This window comes from Hetaerina americana, unplaced genomic scaffold, assembly GCF_022747635.1.
Source record: "Hetaerina americana unplaced genomic scaffold, ioHetAmer1.1.p SCAF_35, whole genome shotgun sequence".
NCBI classification, from domain to species: domain Eukaryota; kingdom Metazoa; phylum Arthropoda; class Insecta; order Odonata; family Calopterygidae; genus Hetaerina; species Hetaerina americana.
The window spans coordinates 4,854,473-4,880,869 of record NW_027286930.1 but is presented as its reverse complement, the minus strand read 5'-3'; positions in this window follow the sequence as shown (position 1 = coordinate 4,880,869).

The window sequence follows — 26,397 nt, the reverse complement described above, 5'->3', positions numbered from 1 at the left end:
TATCATTGCTTGTTTTGGTCTGAAAGATGAGGACCTTTTAGGAACGTAATGCGAAAGGAGAGCTGCGTGTCATTGAAAGAACTATCTTAACTCTTTAAATTCTTTGTTGCGCTTCTCATGGGCGACAAACCTGACTTCTTCGGAAAGTAGATTGATAAGGAGGACCCTGCGATACTGGCTGGTGTAATAATGGATCCTCCCAGTAGATCACCCAAAGGTACGTAAGGTAGTCAGATAAGCGTTTTCTTCGATGAGAGGATTTCAAAGGCGTCTGCTCCAGTGGGCTGGCCCTTTAAATGGCGTTTTTCTTCAAATGAAACGATTGCAGAAGGCAACGGGAAATCATCCCTATATTATTTTTCCATGAGAAAATTTTTCCAAATACCGAGAAGTTTGGAAAAATCGCCATTGAAACGAAGATTGGACGAATTCGTAGATAATTCGAGGTTGTGTGAAGTGAGATAGAGATAACTAGTGAAATAATATTAAATGAGTGGTTTTTGTCGTCGGGAGGAGATTAAACGGTTCTATATTTTTAGGACGAATGTAAGAAGTTTCAACAAATTCTGCTGAAATCCTAGTGTAATGGAAAGACGAAATTGAAAAGTGTATATAATCTGTTACTGAAATTAAAACGGGAGCAATGAGGTAGGGGGGTACGGTTGGAAGTACAAAATGTCTTGCAATTACTTGAATTATATACATGTAGTTGCCACATGCCCTTGCGGTGGCTTTCTGACTATTGAGTGGGTGTAGATGTATATTTGTTTCCAAACTTGTCGCGCAGAGTCGATGAGAAATTACATCTCTTTTCAAAGAACAATTGCTTACACGAATATCCCCAAAAAGTTATTATATCTTCACGATCACGTTTAGGTAGGTTATGTAAGTATTTCCTATCTATCTTGGATAATCGACTACAGTTTGCTAAATAAAATGATCTCTTTTAGCGAGTAAGTTATCAGTTAATAGGAAGTAAAAGATGGGCGTACATTTTAAAAATATCATAAGATATCTCTTCAATTATCCGCTAGGCGACGAAAAGTTTTTGTAAAATTGGAACACGGTGAATTGAAATGTACATAGAAATACGGGTTTTACGAAAATTCGTTCGTAATGAAAGCCAGCGATAGTTTTTTTTCTTCAAACTGTTTCACACGTATACCATTAATTGTGACGCTTAAGTAATATTTGATAAGGATTATATTTAAAATGTTTTATTTATTAAATAAATTATTTATTTCTTTATGTTTTAAAACATTAATTTCGGAGAAATGCGTTCTACAAACACTATGAAAAATTACTGTATCTATAATTTTTTGATAGACTATTTTTTTAATTCTGCGGCTTTGGTCGCGCAAATTGGTGAAGAAAAGTTTCACTCTGGTGAGGAAATTGTAGCTGAAATCTGATCAATTATTTGTCTCTTGAAGGATGTTAGGCACGATTGCTGATATAAAATAATAGCAATCGCAGTGGTCGGGTAAGGTAATTGTTTTTGATATTCACCATGGCATTCGATATCGCAATCGCCTTGGTTTAAAATGACTTCGTTTTATGAAATATTTTCTTTTATCTCAAATTTAGTAAAGCTTGTTTGTAAGCATTAATAATTATAATATCATCAACTTTAAAGCTTGATGATAGTCTTTGATTTCTGCAAAATATTAGTTTTGCAGAAAACTTCTCTGAAACGATTGTTCCACATTTTCGGAGAACCTGTACTTCCAAAGATGCTTTGATTCATCGCAATAATATTTTTTTCTCTATTGGGTGATCATAGAAACAACAATTAATGGAGTTGTTGATGGGAAGGCCGAGTTGGATCAATGTTCGGAGGATTTCGCGTACGTAGGACTAGGATTAAAGAGTAGCTAAAATGAACTACTCTTGATGTACTATATATTTTCTTTGTTTATTGAAAATCACTGATGCTAATCAACGCACATGAATGGATTTTAATGACCTTTAAAGATGAGAATTAATGATCCGTATTAAGGTTTTCTGTTTTCTACGAGAACTTAATTACTCTCGAGAACGCTCTTTCATATTTCCAATTTAGGCCATTCACTTGCTAATAAACCTTTATTAGGAGGACTTTTCCAAATAATTTTCATTCATTGATAAGTGAAATGATTATCTAGAGTTTAACTTTGCTTAAAAAACAGAGTGTAGATCTTATAACTAGCTAATGAAATTCTGTAAGGAATTAATAAAGACTCGTTAATTAGTCACATTTTTTCTTCATTAAAATGACTTTTTATTCATATTGAAATTTATGAAGTACTATAGGTTTTAAGAAATATTATGAAAGAAGCTTAATGGTAACCAACTAACATTAAGTGCCAAGCCATTATGAAAACAATATGAAATCACGTAAAGTTGTGGCGATTTCTGTTTTCTACTGAAATTCATCCTCCAAAATATGATGTTCTCAATCGTTCACACCAGAGGCGATACTCAAGAAAATCTCTAACGACGCGATAGGCACAGAAGGATGAGCAATAAATTTTCAGTATCTAAATTTCGTTTTATGAATAAATGAATGATTTCAAAATCAAAATATGACTTCAAAGATCATTATCATTCAAGGACCTGAGATTTCCTGATTAAAATTGGAACTTCGTGCCAAATCGAACGATCAAATTATTATGCTATCGCCTAAGTCACGTCTCATATCCCATTTGCATAATGCAAGTCTCTACGAGGCCTACTTCGATAAGACTGGAGTACTTTTAATAACAGTTACCCTAGATGATGGTCCTCCAAGTGTGGTTCAATGCTTACGAGATATCGTCGAACGAATTCCGGGGTGATTATGCGCCGACACCCGCAGGTCGTAGAGGAAATTCCATTATCTCGTCGGCCAACAGGGTGTGTTCTATAAAGAGGTGTTTTACACCCCTATCTACTGCACGCATTCCTTACCGTGGTACCACCAAACACTGACTCCACGGAAAATACCTCGGCTTTGCCTTGCGTCAACTCCGCGCGAACTAACTCTGTCCGTCCCGTGGGATGCGGAGTGTATATATGAGGTGTATAGGTGCAGCATGCGAGTGCGGTGGGGACCCAGAAGTGAAGGTTCTCCTCTAGAGGATGAGACATGTAGAGTGCGTGGGAGGTTGTGGGGGAGGGACGGGGGCAGTGGTGTGGGGAGAAGCAGTAGGCCTCGGCAGAACATGCGCGATCGAATGGAAAGATGAGCGGGTCGGGAATGGAGTGAGGAGGAGGAGGGGGGTTCAAGTGGAAGGAGAGAGGGCGCATAATGAAGGGAGTCTGAAAGGAGGGTGCAGGTAGCGACGTGGGAGGAGTGGCATGGGGGAGGGGCCCTCTACGTGTGCCCTCACGGCTAAGCACGAAGAGAAGGGAGAAAGGGGGAAAGCTTTCAAAGGTATCGGGAGGGAATTTCTTTAGCGATTCTGTTTTGTTTTTATACCACTGCCTCCACACTCTTTTCTCCCCACTTTATCCTCAGCGCCATCGTATAAATTAAGAAGAGCATGCTGGTTCCCTGCTGCCTCCTCATCCTCCTTACCTGCTTTCCCTTCCCATCTCCTACATCTGACATCCTCCTCGCCGAACCCCACGGGAAGGGACTTACCTCTTTCTCCTTACACAACGCTTATGCCCCTTATCTTCTTCATCTCCTTCTACACCCCTTACTGCGTCTCCTTACCTCGCAGTCAGGTTTTCCCACTGCTTCCCTTCATCTCGGAATCCTCGTCCTTTCTTCCGCGTCAATTTCTTTCCGAGAACACTCTTGAAACGCACTGCCCACGGCGATCGGCGATAGAGTATGTCAGACCTCTCATTTTCTAGACGTTCTCGACTTATTGCCTCGACAGTTCCGACGGAATTGTTATAGAAACAACGGATTTCACCATTCTGAATGACGTCGATTCGAACTGCGTTGGAGCAGAGGAACAGTGATTCGTCTGATGAGGCTTTATTTCGAGAATGAGGATTTTGGAAGTGACATTGCTTGTCTAAGCTAAGATGGGAGAACTTGAATTAGTTTAATTTAATTTTTGTAAAATTGGGGAGTGAAGACATTCAATGGATAAGGACAGCACGCCTCAATTGCTCATTGAGTCCCTTGATAACCCTCTTAGGAGTTCTGACTGGTCAGGCAACAGCGAATTATCAGTGATACTGCCAGCCCCAGGTTAGCGTCGCTCTACAGCGTGTGTATAACTCGTCGGGAAAATTTCATCGTGAAACGTTCTTGGCTGGGAAAATTTTGGGCCTTTTCGTTGCTTGTTGTTTTAAGTATGTTTCAACTTAGTGTTGAAAGAACTGGACCGCGCGCGTGAGAGCTGGCGTTCTGGCGATATAGTAAACATTTCTAACGACCAATATAGCTCTCCGAGTTCAATTTTGATTGGGAATACTAATCATTTCCACTCAGCCCTTTTCCTAGATGCAGAAAGACAAGGTATTGTTTTAATAGGTTGTCTTGTATTCATCGCTGCTTTCAATGAATACTTGAAACTTAACGCGTGTCGTTTCAGAAACAAATCTATACCAAGAAAATGGGGTTAAAGATATAATATATTTATTACAAACGACCGCACAACTTTAGGTGAACGTGCATCTACATATTTGCAAATAAATACTCATATGTGAATATTTATAAGTAAAAAGCTGCTGTCCTAACAACTCCCCCTCCCCCACTCCCGCACGCTGTATGCCCTTTCGGCGCCTTGTGAAATATTGTACGTATAAATGTCGATGATTATTCCTGTGTTGTTCTTAATAGACGGGAAATCTACGCATGAAAAGAAACAACGATTGTAAACCATTCCTTTATTTACTTATTTCTTTACTCCCACTGTGTGAAATCAGGCTTTCAGAAAACTTGCCCCGTAGGCAAACTCGAGAAATCATTAAAAAGATGACCTGCGAAAACATCAAATCACTCATTATCGCCTTCATAATATTTTATCTATATATAACCCGCTGTTTTCCTTTATAAACGTATGCATTATGGATATGGGTTACACTCATGCTTATTCATCGATTATAGTTAAGTGCTACGGTTATTCATCCACGCCTTTTTTATGTTTATCCTTTTGGAGTTTTATGACAAACGAGGCAGATGAAATCATAAAATCATCTGGATAAGAGATTTGGAATTTTAAATATTCTATGAGGGATCTCGTTGTACAATGTACTCGTATAGCATATTTTCCATTGAAGTCTCTCCAAAAATAATATTCCAATATGGTCTAGATCAGAGGTGCTCAGCATTTGGAATTGAGAATTACAATCAGCCTACTGTACCGGAAAGAGTCTAATCAGCATGTGCTCAATTTGTTGCTACTAGTTTTATATCCAGAATGTGATGAGGGAAAATTGCTAGAAACCATCCATCTGTTGTTCATTATTGCAACCTTTTTGTTGCTATTATTTTGTTAATGCGATATATCATTAGTGAATATGGTGATTTTGAAATCTCTTGGAACACTTCCTTTAGAGTTCGCAGTAATTGCGGTATTAGCTTTGAACATTCCTTGAGGTTTTTAAGGTTTATACATCGAACCGAGGGCTTTAGCGTATTTTGAGAGTTAACTCATCTTAAAAGAAACTCATTTTCCGGAGAAACTGGTAGAATTCCTCTACCACGGGTACTGTAAGTGACGAAAAATATACTGGCATTAAAAAACTCTGTCTTTGGGTGAAATGTAATTTTTCCTACGAATGTCTCACATTTGCATGCACACAGCGCGTGACGCACTAGAGTAATTGTCGCGACATTTTATCGTATCTTCGTGCTCCCCTTCAAGAAGTATCTTCTGATTCTATTAAAATTTCCTCAGATTTTAATATTTTTCAAAAAGGTATGACAAACATTTCTTGATTCTTTCGAGTCGTAAAACCACGTGCTAACGTCATCGGGGCTAAAAATCTTAACATTGGAAAAAATTGGAATTTTTTAGACCGAACACAGGTCAGAGATTTAACAATACTTAATTTACATATATGTATATATAAATGTATGTAAATATGTGTGTGTGTGTGTATATATATATATATATATATATATATATATATATATATATATATATATGTGGGTCGCGGTAGTCCAGGGGATAGAGCGTTGGACTGCTGACCGGAGGGTCCCGGGCAAGGCACTCTGGGCACCTGCAGCTCCACCCAAGCTAAAGTGATTTTCTCGGATACCAGATCTTCCTGGGAAACCACCAACGGCACAGGGAAAGGAACTGGCCACCCTACCCTGATGTGTGAATTTCACATGCCGTATGGGGCTTAGTACTGGGTGAACTCTACCATCACCTACCAAACCGATCTTCGGGTTGATAACCATATATATATATATATATATATATATATATATATATATATATATATATATAGACATATACACATGTATAAATAAATGATGATTTACACTAATTTACCCCAGAATAAGTATGTACATATACATAATGTAAATAACGTAATTATCAGCTACACTTCTTTGTGTGCCTTATTATTCACTTTATAGCTTCTAGAATATTCCACAATTTTCGCACACTGAAACAAGTACTTGTACAATGTAAAATCTTCCTTATTACGAGACATGTTAAATGTTTGATGGCTCTAACTTTCGTGATGCAATGGGCAGATGTGAAGTCTGCCATGATATTCGGATGATCGAATGTTCACGTCTCGTAACACTTTTCTTCACGGCTTTCCGACTGTATGTATCATGCATTATCATTATAGAGCTTATGTATAATAAATAAATTATATTTTATGTACATATACTATGACGTACATACTTAGATACACACAATTATGCATCGACGCATGCGCGAAGGAAATAATGGTGGAGAAGAGGTTTGGGAAGAACTAGAGATAGGAACGAGGGTCGGTGAGGTATTCATAAAATCGATTGGTTTTGCTGATAATCAAGCTTTGCCAGTCAGCCAAGGGGTAGCAATCATTGCTATACGCATTAGGAAATCAGTAGGATTGGTATGGAGTGAAGACCAGTGTAAATTAATCAAATATTATCAGGTTTTCGAGGGGGAAGGCTAAGTGGGACGTGAAAATTGAAGAACAAAAACTAGAGCAGGTATATCAGATCAACTATTTGAAGTGTTTTGGAACAAAATGATCATAGCGACAGGGACATAAGGAGAAGAAAAGCATTGTGCAAAGAAGCGTTTACAAGGAGGTAGTTGGCGACAGGGACGATGAAAAAGGACTATGTAGTGAAAACGTTGACATGGATTGTGGTTTTCTACGGCGGGGAAACTTGGCCATTGTAGCAAAGTGGTAGCCGGAGTTTGGAGTCTTTTAAGACGTTGGTGTTGAGAAGAATGGCAAAGCAAATACATGGAAAGGAAAAAATGGGAGAATTCCTTGGATAGTGGGGAGGGAGAGAGGATTGCTAAGAGAAATCCAAAGGAGGGGGAAAAGGCGAATGCAAACCATTTTAATTGGAGATTAAATGTTGAAGATTATGATATATAGAGGGGAACAGAGGTACAGGGAGGAAAATTCTATACATGTTGGAATGTGGGATCCTAGTTTTCGTTAAAACCTTATATGCTATCAAGGTAACCTTCCTTTTGAAAATTTTCTTTGAGAAACCTTTCAACATCTAATTACAATTGTCACATCTCGCACCAATATTTAAACTTCTAATTGCTTTGAAAGTAACGTATCATTTTGGGGATCCATGGGATGACGGTTACTAAAGGGTTGTAAAGAGTCAGGGAAAATTAACTAGATTTGTTGAAACATTTTTATAGAAGAGAGTAAGAGTGACGGGTATGTCGGAAGAATTAGGTTCTAAGGCCTTTGATTACCGAATATAATAAGCAGGACGTAGTCTTTTAGAAATGTACTGGGCACCTGAGATTTCTTGAGACACTAAAAGAATTACTGTGGCCCCAAATTATATAAATTAATACATTCGGTCACCCAGATAACATAAGTATGAGAGACGGACACCGTCGCTGACCTATTCAAGTAATCCTTTGCTCGCTAGAAACGTTTATCTTAAAAGAATCGAACCCAATCACCCGAATATATTTTTACTTGAAGACCAAAATTTAATAATTTCGTGAGACACACCACTCATTTCATAATGTATAATAGGCAGTTATGTCTGTGAATGCTGGCGTATGTGAGATAATATACATGTATGTGTACATTCAAAAACACACATGGCTAATATTTGTGCATGCGTGTTTGGTGTCGTATCACCCCCCCGGCTCACTCCATTGCGGCGAATTGAGGAATATTGTTTTCGTAGATTAATTCCTCCTTAACTTGGAGTGCGAACATACCCTCTGTACAGAACTACGTCGTGGAGAAGTAGTCAATGCTTGCAATTAGTTGTATAATAATATAGTAATAAATATAATAATAGTAATAGTTACAATAGTATTGATTTTGATTGTATATGTATGATCGGAATGAAAATGATGTTTCCTTGGGTAGTATCAGATGTGAATATAGGTGTAAGAGCGTTAACTTGTATGCAAAAAGACCTTTGCACATGTCCAAAAGAAAATAGTTCAATAGAGCATATAAGTATTTTATCTCTCATAGTTCGCAGATCCTAGCAATGGGGTTTATCGTACTCTGACTGATGATTAAAAAATTATGAAATAGATTTGAGAGAGGCTTGTGGTTCATGGATACTTCCCCATCGTTGCTTTAGCTGCAGCTTTTTGGTCATCGGTAAAAGAGTGATCTGTTTAAGAATTATTAATTATTATCTCTGTATAAGGTGTCATTTATGGTGCTGATTCTTTATACACGCAGGCGGGAATTCGATCGGAGCTGTGAGATTTATTGGGGATGATGGTTTTCAGCTGGTGTTCTGTGACACTACATGAAATATTAATTACGGATAGCGGCTGCTGAAAAAGAGCAGTTAGGGTTATATATTCTTTGAGAATTTGTTGAGCGCTTCCGAAAAAGTAGTTTAATAAATTGTCATTCCATAACTTCCGGCGGACTTCTCGTATTTATCGTTTTGCAGTTGACTGGTCTAAATTGAATTATTGCCTTAAACCTCTCAGGAATATTAAAACCTAAATGATCTTGAGTAAAATATAAATATTCTATTATTGTCTGATGGGAGCTAGCTAAAGCCTCTGTCATGGCTTAAGATTAAAAAAAATAATTTCTAGCAACCTCGTCCATGATTAGGTCGTTGACCGTTTCATTTGTCGTGAAATATGACAAAGAAACATTGAGTTTCACATTTTTATAAGGAATTACAGTCCTTGTTCAAGGATGAATTATCCTTTCCTACTCTTTGGCCGTTGATTTCTTTACGGTAGGGAAGACCTACTAGAGTATGTTTGTTGTCATGAAGTAAAACTCCATTGTGTTTCATTCAATATCTGACCAAAAAACAATGAAAAATTATCAATAATTAGCTGGCATAGTTCCTTGTTTCTACCCTCGCTTTTAAAACAGTAATTTCTCCAGTCTATCTCGAACGCTCCGCGACGCTCTTCAGAAGAGAGCGTGTCAGAGAAAACTTGACGTCTGGTAACTCAGGGCAAGCTAAAAAAAATATACATCCGATTCTCACTCTTGAAAACGTTTCACCGTCGATGCAACTCTAATTTTGGGACAATTTACATGCTATTTTTATTCCGTTACATTGCTTGAGTCAACGACCTCGATGCTGGAAGAATACGAGTTTGGGTCAGTTGAAAGACTAGAACCATGAAAATCCATTGCAGTGACTCAAGCGGGTTGTCCGACATATTTTTTTGAATCAAAGTGCGGTTAAATTTTAACTCTCCACGTGGAGAGATTGGATTTTAATTATACATGCACACCTGGATGCAATGTTGGAATGACGTCAAGTCTACCTTGATGTTAGACCGATCGAAAATACGTGCGACACTTTCTCCATGGCTTCGCCCACCATCGGGGCCACCACCTTCGCTGGTCATCAATTATCACCACCGGGGTTTGATATATATATATATATATATATATATATATATATATATATATAGCACTTTTTGAAATTCCCACGGACGTGAATAATAATGTATACAATTTAGCACTAGTGGACACAGACAAAAACACAGAAAAACACAAAAAAGATACTCACTAAGTTTCGAATTTTCGGTGGTCGCAGCCACCTTCATCAAGTAAGAGAGGGACAGAGCATGTATATATATATTATATATATATAGGTATATATATAATATATACATACATACATACACAGGAAAGCATGCAAATAAGAAACTCACACGTATTCCGAATTTTCGGTGGCCAAACCATCTTTCTTATGGGAGAGAGACGTGTGAGTTTCATTTGTGTGTCTTTTTGTTCGCTAGCGCCATCTCGCTTTTCCGTTTACATTATTATTCACATCCGTGAGACTCTCCTTCTTTATACAATACATATATACTTGTTTGTATGCTTAGCATTCGCGTACCTTATATTCTCACGTCGCTTCATGCAAGCAACGATAAAATGGCGCTCCTGGTGGTCGCTGGTGGGACGAAGGAGCTTCATTAGTTAAATTGTCGCGTGCCCGGAGGATGCATTGAATCAAAGTTTTGCGCTTTAAACACTCAAGGGGTTTTCATTGATAACAGCACGAGCTTCAAAACTGATTCTTCTTCGGCAACTCTAATAGTTTGTCAAACATGACGATTTGGAAGGTTTGAAGTGGGCCATCTTTGGAAGGAAACGGGTTCATTTGCTGTGCCAATTCTTGGACGAGAATGTTCTTTGATGAACGAATTTGGAAGTAACAGTTTACTCACTCGTGTTTGGCCAGATTTAATATGCGACAAATTGACGATTTGCCTCGTTTTGGAGTGCTCTAGGTCTCTGCCTCTCGTGAGAGCACGCCTAAGCTGCTTTCGTCCGTCATTTCCGCCAACTACCCCGTTCTCCTCCCCAGTAAATTACGCATGTACAGCCTAGTGACTTGGCGATATTGCTTCCTTGAAAGTAATGAATTTCCTAGAAAGGGAAGATAGCGACTGCAATAACGTTGAGTGGCGCAAGTTTCCTCTTTAACTCTTTCAACTATGAAGGTCGCGAAGTTTTTTTTATTTTCATAAACTCGATATGCATGAGCGTGGATTGGCAAAAGTTCGCATCATGCTACTATGGTTAGGAAACAAGGTCTTGCTGGGCGAAGGAGAGAAATCTCCTTTTGAGGGATCGAGCTCTCTCGTGCATAAATCGTCCTCCTATTCTTTTTCTAGAATAAAGTCTCACATTTGAGTATTGCTTATTAGGTGATTGAGAATTGGGCTGCAGATATCACCTTTGTATGCCACCTAATGTGATTAATCTAGATTTGAAATAAACTTAAAGGTCCATCGGAAAAGGCGTTCATTGAAGAATTGGTCCGAGGAAATCATATATAAATTTCAAAACAATCATTACGGAAAGAAAGTGTTTCTAGTTCTACTTGGTTCAGTTTATGTACAAACACGAAGAGCGCAAGAAGGACAAACACTTAGGGAAAAGTACGGGGCTTTTGATTCTTCTTTCGGCTCCAGGAGCCCAACACGGACCAATTCTTTAAATCAATAGAAAGAAAATCTATCGCATTAAAAAACTTTTTATTCTATCGCAGAATTAGCGATGAATACTAACAAATATCTAGTGATTTAAAAACGGTGATCGAAAATTTTAATTGCAGTCTCTTTATTCCTATTTCGAACATTTCACCTATCCGCAAATAAATTATTAAAAGATCCCTGCCCATCGCCCATGACACAAGCTCTCTTGGTGGTAGGTAGATTATAACTTAGATGAAGACATCTCTCCAGCGTTTACCACTTATGAATGTAACAAAATGGATGTATAAACTCATTTATGTATTCACAATCTTCTGGCCTGAGCGGGATTTGAACGTCACATTTGCGGATGGGGTGTATGAAATTGTTTATACACTCAAGTTTTTTTAATTCGTAACAATGGTACCTGATTAGCTACAGTCGAAAAGAATGTGAACTCGTGTGTTATCTTTTTAAGAGCGAACTTATGGAAATAATCCAGTGAATGCGCATGATTTCCTTCCCGTTGCGTAGAACGAGGAAGGGCGATTACCATAGGAGCGATACTTTTCACCTTGGTATGGTGTACGATTATGGCCAATACCTACCACAAAAATTATAAAAATTGCCTCTCTGGAAGAGGAAAAAATGTGCGCATGTATTAATAAATAGGTAAAAAACCCTCATAGTTCAATCATTTCCACGAAGAAGGCAATGATATGTCCCTAGTGTATAATTATTGAGATTAAAATATTTTATTTCGGGTAGATTTCTGCGCTCCCTGTGTAGGTATAATTTTTTCAATCATTCCCCGTGTTTTCCGTAGAATGTGTACTTTAAATCCGTGGAGAAAGGATTATCATCTACATATTAATAAAATTACTTAGGGCATCTTCCTTGGCATATGTTTTTAGGACAAATTGTATTCATAGGAGATGAACAAATTTGGATGGAATTCTACGCCGAGAAAAAATTAAAACGTTGTGTCGACTTAGCGGTGAGTGCTCGAACGTAGAATATTATGATTCAAAGTCGTACCACCTTACGCATTTACACCCCTAACTTGCGCAAGAGATCTAAAAGTACTTCTAGATCGAACGCTTTCAGTGAAATTGGCCACTTTCAGTGGCAGCGAAAGAAATTTGATGATTTGGTGATCCTGGTTCAATACCAGGGCTGGAGAACGTTTTTAGCACTCCAGTTGAATGCCGAAGGAGTGGAGTCACTTATTTTACCTGGCGATTGGGTTTTGGGCGTTGATCCTGTATAGCCAGCCGCATGAGGCGGAAAGCTTTTTACAGTCAGTTGGGTAGAGTACTGAAGCCAGAGCAAAAACGAGCCGGCGAACCCACATTTAACTGAGTGGTCTCATTGAATGGGCATTCATAGGAGGCATTGGCGAGTACGAGGACTTAAAACTTGCATGCTCCTCCAAGTATTTAGTGCTTGCCAAGAGAGGTGTTCGATTAGAAGTTATCCGTTACGGTGCTCTTCCTTTTATGTGAAACAAGTCGAGCCAAAAACACCATCGTTTTCAATTAAGTTTGCCTAGGTATTCTTACATTGCTCTGAATGCAAGAATACCTGTCTGGGTCTAATTACAATATCTCGTATGATAGACTGCTCAAACTACGTGTATCTCTTAGCTAGAGAACGGAGCCTGGAACGGTAATCGGGGACTAAAGGGTCAATAAACGTGTCAGTGTTTACAGAGCTACGTTCAGGCGGAGCACCTGAGAGTGCGAACCTTGTCGTCTTTACGTGAGAAATCAGCTACTTCTTTGGTTGTATTTCGAGAGTATGGGGCTGTCTAGAAAAGACGTCCTCAGGTTATCGCCGAGGAGAGATTTCCGTGATATCGGAAGTCATCGGACACTCAAGGGGTTTCTATTCATTGGAAATCCAAAAGTTTAACTCTTTTCTTCGATAAATTCGAACTACTTTCAGGATTGCCTCCTCGTTCGTCGTTTTCCGATGGCAACAGTTTCTCTCCTTCTCCCTGGAAGAGTTTGTAGGTCGAAGTGATTCGCTGTATTTTTTTTAGTTTCAAAGATTTTCATTCCGAAGTCTAAAACACAAATAGAAGAACGTTAAATAAAGTACATAAAAAATTCAGCACCCGAAATTCCACTCTGTAGGAAAGAATTCGTCTTTGAAGTTTTGTAAATAAACAACGCTACAAATTTGGCAGTGCTGGCGGAATGGTTTAGTTTCAGTTTTAAAGGTATTCATTTTGCAGTTGTTTTTTACAAGACATGCGATGAGATGTGGCGGGATAAGATGAGAGAAGGTATGGTAGTCCAGTGGGCGTAGAGCGTTTGGCTACAGACCAGGGTTCCAGGGGTTCAATTCCGGATGAGACTTCTGAGAGCCCTCAGTTTCCCAGAAGCCGTGTGATTTTTCGGGTACCAAATCTGCCTGGGAAAACATAGGTGACACAACCAAAGGAACTGGTTTCCCCACCCTGATTTGCATGATGTTCACACGTCTTTGGGGTTTAGTATTAGATGATTTTTACCCTCCGCTATTAAACTAGCCTTCGAGTTTAGAACTGCGGTACTGGAAGATGGCATAATGTAAAATAAATAAAAACAAAACATCCTCGTTTTTGGAAACAGTTCCTCCTCAGGGTTTTCAGATATAAAAAGGTACTCTCAAGTTGGCCAGGGTGAACTGCATTTTGACCGGTATATATAGGGAGTGGTGGGTCGCGGTAGTGCAGTGGGTAGAGCGTTGGACTGACCGGAGGGTCCCGGGTTCGATTCCCGGGCAAGGCCCTCTGGGCATCTGCAGCTCAACCCAAGCTAAAGCGATTTTTCGGGTACCAGGTCTTCCTGGGAAACCATAACCGGCCCCCCTAGCCTGATGTGTGGATTTCGCACGCCGTATAGGGCTTAGTACTGGGTGAACTCTACCATCACCTACCAAACCGAGCTTCGGGTTGATTACTGTGTTTATGGTTTTTATAGGGAGTGGTGGTTGACTCCGGTCCATTTGATTGGCTGATCGCTGTAATGGTCCTTTTCGGGCGCTCTGTTTGGCTAATGGATCTATGACTCTTTTTACAGGCTGAGTTGCTGAGCAGCATACTAGTTGGCATCCGTATTCCCGGTTAAAGTCGTACTTATTTTTAGTTATTTCCACGTTTCCACGTTTTTCATGCGTTTTTTTTGTTTTTGGAGTCACTTTGGTCGCCAATTACCGAATGCACATGTTCGACGACGGCTGACAAGCGAAAATATTTCTTTTCTGTGACCCTTCGATGTTATTTCATTCTACATGTTACGGCTCTTCATGTTTGTCCAATGTTTGATATTCCATACGTGCATGCTGTGCAATCCCTTATACACGAGATCTGGAATACGGTCCTTCGAATTGGCCACCCATTTTCATCATCATGAAGAATCTAGTGGTCACATTATGCAACCGTAGGAGTAAGGCTATCTTTTCCGATGTTCCGGCCACAGATGTAGGTCTTTCTCCCTTTATTTTCTATTTCCTGGTTGTTTCTATGCTCTGTTTATGGGGTTCTTTCGACTATCCTTTTATCCGCGGAACTTTTTAGGATCCAGCGTTTCGAGTATTTGTTCCGCAGGATTATCGCGAGTCTACGGATCCACGCCTACAGATAAACTTCAGTTCTTTCTTTGAGTTACCCAATTACATTTCATTGTTTTTTAATGCCGTCAACTTCGGCAGCATAGGAATTCCGCATAATTTAGCCTGAAATTGTGTTGGTACCACCAGTTGTGTTTTGGAATAACTTTTGCACCAACTATTATTTTAGCCCTTCCAGTGCGGATGACAAAAATTCAAATCGAGAGAAATATTTATGTTCAATTGCTTGAATAAAGATTACAGCTATACGTAATTAATTATATTTCTACCAGTAAGTGTAAGAAAAAATGTATAATTTCGAACACTACTAGAGATCTTACGTGTTGAACTTGACTGTTTTCTCACCTAATCGAAGATACCTTCCATTTAGGATTCAGACCATCCAATACTACTAATAATTATAAATAGGGAACATTTTTAAATAAATTTTCCTTTTAAATAGCAAATTTTATATCTTTTTGGGGTTTTAAAAAATATTGGCCGTTATTCAAAGGGTGGAAAGTCTTTCAAAACGGTCAAAGGGGGGGAGCAAGTCAAAAAATAAATCGTGGACGTCGTTTCCTGATGGTTCCTATGTACATATATAATGTCTGTTGAAGTACATTCATTGTCTTTCTATGTAGCTTGGGGGCAAACTCAGTGGTTGAATGACTGCGTTTAATTCACGTATCTCATTTACACAACGTTCAATTTGAAAAATATTCGCTTATTAACTTTCTAATTACTCTCTTAATATTTGGCTCTCTTTATATTACCAACGATTCCACCGTATTAACAAGAAGTAATTTAATCGAACAACCATTATTTACCCTTTTCCAGGCGATTTGTAAGACCTTCTCATTATTTTGCAGGCTTCCCTCAATGGTTTCCCTCTTTGCAATATTCCCTCTTCTCATAATTTGGAAGTATTAGCTAAAATGGGGGATCGGAATGGTGCGGTGGCTAACATACTCCCACCGAGAGAGCCCAGGTTTGAATCCCGGAGGCGGCAGATATTTTTCAGTTGTATCCCGATCCCTACTTTAGGCTCTTTGTGGAGAGTACTTGAGTCAGGTCAACGTCCGGTGGATGGGACTTTAGACTGCGAACCCCTTGGTGGCTTTAGACTAGAGTAGGCTAATGCCGACGCCGGGTTTCTCTCCACCCTCCCATTTCCATCCATCCCTAATGGCGCAAGTGACCTCAGCTGACGGTCGCCTCCCCTAAAAATAATCCTACTTAAGTAAAATGTAGACAGCCTGCGAGCACTTTTTGCAGCTTTTTATTACTTACGATTCCTACATTCATTTTGTTTTTTTTAAGAGTTAGAATGGAAATTATAGAATCATAAAAGTCGATCATGCCCGTTTTCGTATAAAACATAAATGGATGAAAGTCATATTGCAGACTTCCAATCTCCCTCCGAACTTTTATTTCACATTTCGAGTTCGGAAACGGATTTATTTTCTATAAGAAGTAGAATGACTATGCAATCGCCATTATTCACCTTCAGAAATACTAGTCCTACCTATACGCATGTAAGAAAGATATCTGCCGGGAGGCTCGCCTAAAAATCTTAGATATGATACGTCGGTCCATCCTTACATGTGAGGACCATGGAACAATAAGTTTCATTTCGTTCGTAGCTAAAGTGGTACTTAAGACCAAGAGTACTTAGTATCAATAAGAGGATCGAGGGTAAGGCAAATGAATATTTGGGGAAGATAATTTTGGCTTTAAGTAGTGGAGAGGTACGTACGAATGATGCCATTGTGGCAATAATGTCAGTAATAGAAAGGAACAAAGAATTCGATTAGGATGTTTGTTTGACTTGTATATTTTGAGAAGGCCTTCGATAGAGTGAATCGGGTGGAATTAATCAGTTCATTACAGAAGATAGAAGTAGAGAGGAGGGATACGCGAGTTATTAGCAGCCTGTATATGTCTTAAACTGCGCAGATGTGTGTGGCGGGTGGAGAGTTGGGATGGACGTTGTTAGGAAGGGATGTTCGTTATGACACGCGCTTTTCAACGCAAGCTTGGAGGAAAGGGTAAAAATGGGAAGGGAAGAACTGGAGTTAGAAATGAAAGTCGATGGGGAGTAAATAAAATCGGTTGGCCAGTCAGTCAAGATGTTAAATCATTAGGAAACCAATGTAATAGGTACAGGATAGTATTGAATGCATACAAAAGAAAGATTATTAAGTTTTCGAGAAAGAGGAAAGCTAACGCTAAGTCGTTAACATATGTTAAAAAGTAGAGCAAATTAAGCAAGATGATAGGCGTGGACTGGAGTCTTTTGAGATGTGGGGGTGGAAAAGGTAAAATGGACGGAAAGGAAAACTAACGAAGAAGTACTTGGTATGTTGGGGGGAGGAAATAGGATTGTTGGAAGAAATCCAAAGGAAGCAGAAAAGGCGGTATGCAGGGCATTTTAATTGGCGACGGACTTTTGAAGACTAGGATCCTGGAAAGAGCGTTAGGCAAGCAGGGAAGGGGTAGGAAAAGGATAGGTGTATAATGTAGTTTGTGGTGTCATGTTTTGCCTGGTTGGACGAAGCTAATATATGTTGTGATGATCATTATATGTACATTACGATCCCTGTAACTTATTATAGTTCGCCATATCAAAAATTAACCCGGCAAACTTGGTGAAGCGTAGTTGTTCCGAATAATTGAGTTGCGTATCAAAATTATAAGAGGAGCTAAATTGGGAATCACGGAGCGACGGTAAAATTACAGATTAAAACTCTTGCATAATTTGGAAGGGCGTCTCTTTAAGGATGATGTCGAAAATGTGTATAATATTAGTCCCATCGAACTACGGTAGGAAATATCACGTCAATAAAATTAGAGAGGCTAAGTGTAGAACAGATAGATTTAAAATGTAATTTTTCCCACAAACGATAAGGGATCAGTTGACAATAAGTATTTTAAATTTTCGAATGTATTTTCCCGTCTACAGAGACACAGGCGACAGCGATAAATTTTAAGTAATGGTTAAGTTTATAAATCTTTCAAGTACCTACCTATATTTTCATTCTTGCAGAGATGAAGGTGTTAAACGGCCGGACACTTCTTGCGATATTCGTGCCACTTCCTTTCCGGTATTCTCACAAGTGTTTCAATGCAACAACTTCTTCTACATAAAGTGGAATCTTTTCCTGTTGTTGATAACTACGTTTATTCTTTGTTGTGCGAAGCCCAGTTATGAATTAAGTATGCTTTACTTGCTTGTCGATCGATAAAGTTGAGAGGTGAAATGTCTAGTAATACGTTTAAAGGGGGTGAAATTGACACGTGTTTGGAACTCAGTTTTCCACTAGCCTGTAAATGTATTTTTAAGTCTTTTAAGGATTTTAGAGAGCATTTTTTTCCTTTTCCAAATCCTTAACACCCTTCCTCTCCCCCTAGCACATTCCTTTTTGGTGAATCGTGGGGTATACATGTAGATGTAGATATGAGTATAACTGTTTTCATTTAGGATAGCGGTAACTGTGAGCGTATCCTTATCCTCGCATCACCCGGTAGCCTGTTCATCAGGTTTACTTATCGGACGTATACATATATGCACGTAGTTTCCTTTATTGAAAATGATTTTTAACATAATCTGTATCATTTTAAATTGCCAAGGAGTGGTGAAATTTGATGTTATTTATTCTATTATTTTAACATGCTTCAGTGAAGTGAACAGAGTGATGAAATTCAATTAATCCGATACGGAACTCCATTTTTTTCTCGGATAAAGAGATATCATTGCTTTATCAACTTATATTTGCACTAAGGTTTGAAATTGGATACGTTGTCTCGGTCTTCGTCAGTATTTATCTCTAAATAAATTTTACTGATAAGTAATCTGATGGATTGAGCTAAATGAATTGGAATGTTCTTAATTCAAAGATGTGCGCAACAGTAGCACCTCGCTTGACAAATGTTTCTTTGCTTCGATTAGGCCGGGTGAATTTAATTTTTTATTTGCATTGAGATAAAGTGTTAACAGTCCCTTTATTAATAACTGCTTCCTTTTACTAATATGAGTGATGTTCGAGATTAATTTATTAGTAACCGGAAGAAATTCCGTTCTCTACGAAGCATAATTTAATACACTCTCCCTCTTTACTCCGCTTCCATTTTCCCTTGCTTGGCTTTTGTTCCTCTTCCTCTCCTATTACATATGCATAGCTCTTCCGCACTTTCCAAACTCACTCCGCTACCAAATTCTCTCTTTATTCTCTTTCCGTCAGCTATCTCCCCTCTTTATCGCCGATCCCACATTCTCTGTTTTTCATTTAGTTACGTCCCATTCATTATGGATTAATTATCTTTCTTCCGCCCTCTGCATCCTAAATTGATCTTATTCCTCATGCAGGTATCCGCAAGTTCTTTGCATCCCCGAGTGGGATTTCCTGCATAGGGTTCATATGTAAACGATCCCATAAGGGTTCCCCCTCACACACCCTCCGTTAAAAAGGGTGAAACTGGAGAGATTGTTTTGGGGAGCTTTTATTTTTAGCTAAAAAGTATGTTGGACGGTCATTTTCCCATCGGCTTTTTATCAAACTAAGCGCGATAGGTTTGCAATGTAATTTTGGGATATTTTTCCTGGCGGCAAAAAAAAACGCTTGACTAGAGGTGCTAGAATACCATGTTTTAATATGGATACCTGTGTTTGTTTTGATTGTGAAGGTTTATTACAGAATTGATTTCACGTGCCCTGCCATACTTTAACAGCAAAGTGCATCAAATCAGACGGATAAATATTTGAAATATAACCTCGGATAATTTGGCATATTATATCGACTTGAAAATAAGTAAAATACTCCGTTTAAAACTATTTTATGCTGGGAAATTATCCGGGAAACTGCATCGGGATGAATTCCTCAGGAAACAAGAGTGTTGCACGTTGATCTAATAGGTGCTTAATAACGCTGTGAAACAGAGGTAGTCTCCATTATGGGGAAAAGATTGCATTTAAAATCAATTTATTTCAAATAGATTTTGTAACAGCTCAGAAAGATAAGTGCTGCGCGTTATCTCTGATGGCTTATCTGAAACCTCCTTCATATACCCCCTAACGTCATTTACCTCATATTCAAAGTTCATATCGTGAAATTAATTAGTTTCGCAACTTAACGTGGTTGTAACTGACAGGGAGTAAATTATCAAGTTATAGAAATACTAGCCAAAGTTTTCGTATGAACCGCTCTCATTTTGGCGTGCCAACTTTCGCCAAGTCTAGTTACTGATTCTTTCTCACTTTTTTCTTTCCTCCCTCTCACTCCCAGTCAGTATCTTTATTCCTAAACGCAGGATTATTTTCACAGCCTGGCTCTTTCCTTTCGAGTCCATTCATCCATAGAACCTTCCCCCTCTTTCATCCATTTCTTGAGCGGTTTCTCTCAAACTGAGTGTATTGAAAGGCAAAGGAGACGTAAGGACGTAAGAAGGTGGCTCAGAATTTCCAGCTGTTTCTTCCTTATTTTTCTGTTTTGAGATTTTCAGCCAATGGAATTTCTGTCTTTGAACGCTTGCTTCTTAATGCCAGAGAATAAGAACTTGGATGCCTACCTTCTCATTCTTCTATTTAACGCAAACGGATTTTTTTCCCATTCAGGCAATTTAATTGCCTTCCTCGTCTTAAAAACTTTCAACTGAGGGTACGTCAATTAAATTATTGATTTTGTTGCACGCCTCCTTATTATTTGCTCCTTTATTATCGTACATCTGAGGAATATTAAAACGAGTTTTCATTCGTGATGATATGGTCTTTAGAAGATATCTCACTGTTAAGAATTATTTAGACCTATACATTTACATTAATGGCTTCCTCCGAGCAATGTTTAGGCCCTCTACGTGTCTCTCTTCGGTTTTGATTGAATGATTGAAGACGAAGAGAAACCTCTGATTATACACCCCTCTCATAAATTATTAAAATCGAACGAATGTTGTTGAGCTTAATGAAACTGGTACAGCAACAACAATGGTTTTAATAAGTTAGCGAGGTAAAAATGAAATTGTTGCCTTATACTTGCATATGAGTAATTCTACATCCCGCGATTTATTAAGTGAAAGATTGTAGCGTAAAAGAATCAAGTGTTGCGAATTGCGTTTTGCTCCTTCATTTTAATGATTAATCTCACACTTTACTGCGCGCTGGGCGAAAAATAAGTAGATCTGGGTGTTTATTGTGGAAAATATTAGGTATCATCTATCTTTCTAGTGCAAAAGTGGTTCATTTCTCAAATTTTGCACTTCATGATTTTGTCCAGGTCTTCCCCGTTATTCCCTCCTTTATTAGTAAATCATCCCAGGAATAATGAAACAAGTTTTCATTCATGATTATATACTTCTTACTCTCGAAGTTATCTCATGGTCTTGGTCTCGAGAATAGTACTCATAAAGACATTAGACAACAACGTACCATTTTACCATTTCTTAAAACAACCTTTATTTTTTTAGTACTTTGAAATTTCAATTCAAGTTTTGAATTATTTAAAGTTTCAAAATTGTGTTTTAATAAAAATGCACACACGTGGTTAAACTTTTTTGTCTTGATTAAATTTATATTTTTATCCTTGACGTGCATTTCACTCGATTCCTCTGGACCGAAAAGTTTCAAAAACATGATCACAAAGTGTACTTTTAGTCAATGAAACAATGTAAATTTCTAATTGCTAACAGAGGGATTCTATTAATTCCAATAAATTCTGTGTAGAATGGCCTAAAAGTAAACATGAACGTAACATTCTTGTGCTGCCATGATGGTTGCTGCTGGCAAGGGCTTATACTTTGAGGAACCTCTAAATGCAAGGTTACTGATAAGTCAGTGGTTTTTTTAATTCAATATATTGCAGTTGTCGCTATGTCGCAATGTCGATTTTTTCCTTTCAGTAAACCTTCCTCATGCCAATGTCGACATGTGGTGAAACATTAGTGGCCAAGGGTAATCGCTTTGTGCCATTTTTCTTAGTACAACATTCATGCACGTCCTTAGTGACATAAACCACTTGTATCCTTTATTATGTTCTTTAAAAGTTCGCTATTATGTACAACAATAAAGGTAATTAAGAACAATACTCCGAAGGAAACCCACCTAGGAAAAAATTACGTTTGATGGGCCATTATAAGGTACATTTAAATGAATCGTATGCATTCTAATACATTTCATTGGTCTGTATGCTTTTCTTATTTTACCGTTATATTATGCATCTATCGTATTGCATTAACATGGGTAAGTCAACGGGCAAATGTAATGGCATGTCTTCCCGTTCTTCACGCCTTCGTAGGATATATTTTGTGTATCGTAGATAGGCAGTTGATGAAAAAGATAGTATTAAGTTTATATTTGAGGTTGGATGACCATTAATTATTAGTGGAATATCAGTTGATGTTTAAATTATGTTAAAAACTGTGAATAGAAAAAATTGAAGATATGGTAGATATAATCAGTCGAGTTGCGGTCGAAATTCTCGCCATGGTTTGAAGAGAAATCCACACTTTTAAGGGCATAATACCTACTTATGAACCCTGCAATCAATAATCTGAGACTCACCTTTTGAAAAAATATTCTCAAAATTGGAGATCGGGCTCGTGAAAATCGTGGGCGGAAATTACAAATGCACAACCACGTCGGTTACAAGGACAGAGTGCGTTCCGAAAGTAATGCAATTAAATTTTCCGCGCCGCTCCTATTGGTTAGAGTGGGATCACATTACTTGGAGTAGGTTGGGAAAACGCTAAGCTTTGTTACGAAATCGGTCTTAGTGCTCTACAAGTTGTGAAAGCGGCAGGACGTCAGTTATTGTAAACCTCTGCGCGCAGAACGTGTCACGAAAAAAAGGGAATCGACGATCGAGCAGCATTACGCGATTACTAAGTTTTGTGCTAAACTGAAAAAATCTCTTGAGGAGACTAACAAAATGATTCGTGAGGCTTACGGGGACTGTGTCCTACTCTTAAGTTTCGAGGTGGTTAAAGGCCTTTAAGAAGGGCCGGTAAGAGGTTCACGACTAACAACACTCTGGGCGGCCGTCAACCAGCAAAACCGACAGCAATGTGGCTCGCGTTGGCAATTGTTGGACTCTGACCGTCGATTGAGTATCAAGATGGTTGCCAATGAACTAAACTGGTCGTCTAATGTTGTGTTTCGCATTGTTACTGGTTTAGCGATGAGGAAAGTGTGCGCCAAGCTCATACTCAAGGTGTTGTCAGACGACCAAAAGACCAACCGAGCGGAAATTTCAAGTGAACTTTTGCAATGCATTGAAAATGAACCTGATTACGAGTATTATGACAACTTCATTAGTGGTGATGAAAACTGGGTTTTGGAATATTATATAGAAACAAAACGCCAAAGCTCTGAGTCCGACCAGTCCCCCAAGCCCAAAAAGGCAAAATAAGTTAAATCAAAAGTGAAAACAATGCTCATTGCCTTTTCCACTGTAAAGGAGTGGTCCATAAGGAGTTTGTTCCTCAAGGATAGACAGTTGACGCTGCCTGCCACGTGGATGAGTTGGAAAGACTCCGGAAAAGAGTAATTAGGACAAGAAAAGACATCTCCGCTACCTGATAACTCCATCACGACAACGCGCCTTGCCGAACGCACTACGAATTCGCGAGTTCCTGGCCAAACATTAGGTGTCAACGCTGCCCCAAGCCCCTATGGTCCTGACGTCGCCCCAGCAGACTTCGTTTAGTTCCCTCGGCTTGAGGCAGCCCTGAAAGGAACCCGTTTTGCGTCCATAGAAGAGATTTAATCAGCCGTGACGAAGACCTTGCGAAAGGTCCCCGAAGACACCTTCCAGAGCGCGTATTGGTCATAGCAGAGTCACTGGAAAAAAGGTGTAGAGGCCCAAGGACAGTACTTTAAAGAATTTTAAGTGTTTGAGCAAATCTGTTCAATAAATTACTAAAAATAATAACAGCATTACTTTCGCACCCTGTGTTTAAAAATGAAGGTTGCAAGAAATCATTGATATGCAACCCGGAAAGATAACCTAACAGCAGTTCTTTAATCGTCAAGACAACTATTTAAATGATAATTTGTGCGACGTGAAACTCGGTACGTAATTGATGACCAGCCCTTATAATATATGTACATGCATAAAAAGTCGTTCACTAAATTCCTGCGTGTAATGTTGTATTTGGTTTAAAATGCAATCAAGAAAATCTTATTTCAATAATTCCAATGGCCCAATGAATTGAAGATGAATAGAATACTCGGTCTCCAAAACCTATCGATAACTTTTGTGGCAGTTGTCTTTCATTTGCATTCGTTAAACATTTCACTTTATTTTTCCATGTTTTAGATAGGAGAGCATTTAATAAAATTTAGCTGAACGCGAATATTTTGCACTGTAAAACGTGAAGTCATAATAACTATTTATTTTCGGTAAATTTAATATGACAGCCCGTTGAGTGTAGGGTTTTCATATATGATTCATAATGAAAAATATATTCTCTAATTTTCCTTTATCGAATAGATTATCTCTGTTGACAGCGGCTGCCATAACTTTAAGATAAATTGTTTGCTCAAGAGTTTAATCGATTAAAATCCATATGAGATGCAAATGTATGGTAATTCGCTGAGTCCAAAAAAAAATCCCTCGAGGATAGGAGTTTCTTCTCGGTTGGACTTAAGCGAAAGGATGGTTTTTCTCATTCGATAAATTGCTCTTCGTGCTGCGGAGGTTGTCGTCCTGCATTTTTATGAGCCCAATCACAGCCGTGAGTCTCCCTCTCTTCCTCGAGGGCGACCTTCGCGTAGAATTACCCGAAAAGTATCGGGTTGCCTCAGTCGACACAAATCATTCGGCAATTACACTCCTCGTGAGGTCCGTGAGACGGATGGTGAGGGGGGGGGAGAGTTCGAATGGAGGGATGGACGAGCGGGCTGGGGGTGGAGAGTTGGTTTTGAGGGTGGGCTTGGAGTGAGGAGTTGCGAAGGAATGGGTTAAACGAAGTGGGGTCAAAGAAAAAGTAAGCTTCATGCCGTAAATCTACTCCTATAAGACCTAGTTAGACCTGCCATTCGGTTCTTAACGAATTTATCTGTTATTGGATGCTGTTTTTCTAATATTCTGGACTTATTGAGAAGTACCGAAGAAATGGTTTATTTAGCGTTGAGCGGCAGAAATGTATCATGAACGGAATATTTTAGTTTCAAGTCTCGTTAATTCATGAATGGGCCTCAGGCTATAGCAAAGATCAGGTTGAAAGAACTTGATAGCAATACTAAATGCTTCATGCGTTTAAACCGGATTTTTCTGCATATTAAGGTGCCGAATTACTTCCCGATTTTCTGAAAATTTAGCTTGTCCTTTTTAAAATTGTTTTCTGATTTCTTTGAAACGAGTGCACGAAATGATTGGTCCCTCCATTACTTTACCAAGTTAAAAAATCTTCGAATCTCTTTGTTCGAGAAACATTTTTTCCAATTTTATCACTGTTCTCTAACGTACTTGATTTGGGTGGTAAGGAATTAATTTCCTCAATATAATGAGGAAAATCGCATGATTTGTTTTGTAATATATAACCTAGCGTTCAAAATGAACGAGCCTCCAAGTACTTCTATCTCATATTTAGTACTACTATTTTTAGAATACTTTGCTCTCTCATAAAAATATTCAAGGAACGGGTAGCTCTGACCTTTATTTTGCTCGGATCCACCATCTATGTTTTATTAAGATTGGCCCAAAATTCTTTCAGGATGCTTAATATTAGGTCTAACTTCGGAGAAATAGCATGTGACCTTTCACTTCTTGTCGATATACATTTTTGTGCGTCTCAGATTTAACTAACAGCTAACTTTTAACGTCTCAGATTTAACAGCTAACTTTTTTAAGGATGTAGCACTCCATTTATGATAAATTGTACCCAAAGTCGGATATGATGGTGGCACCAACATCATCAACAGCGAGTCAGAGCCAATATCCGCGAGTGTTGTAAGTGTGGGGGTCTTGTTGGATCAATATTTCCACTTTTTGTTCACGTACATGTTTTAGTATTTAGTCATCATACAACTCATTTCGTGCACCAGTCATGAATCACTCGACATTTTTTCGTGATATGTGTGACTCATTAATATCCATTCAATTGTGGTTTAATCATCAAATATGCGCTACTGTAGAACGTAATCGGTATTGTGTACAAGGAGCAGCAAAAAAATAATTATACAATGGCACTCGGTGCTAATGTAATGGTCGACTAAAATAAGTGTGGACATTTGTCAGTTGATTTAATTTATCATAATGAACGTAAAGCATTTCTATCAAATGGAGTC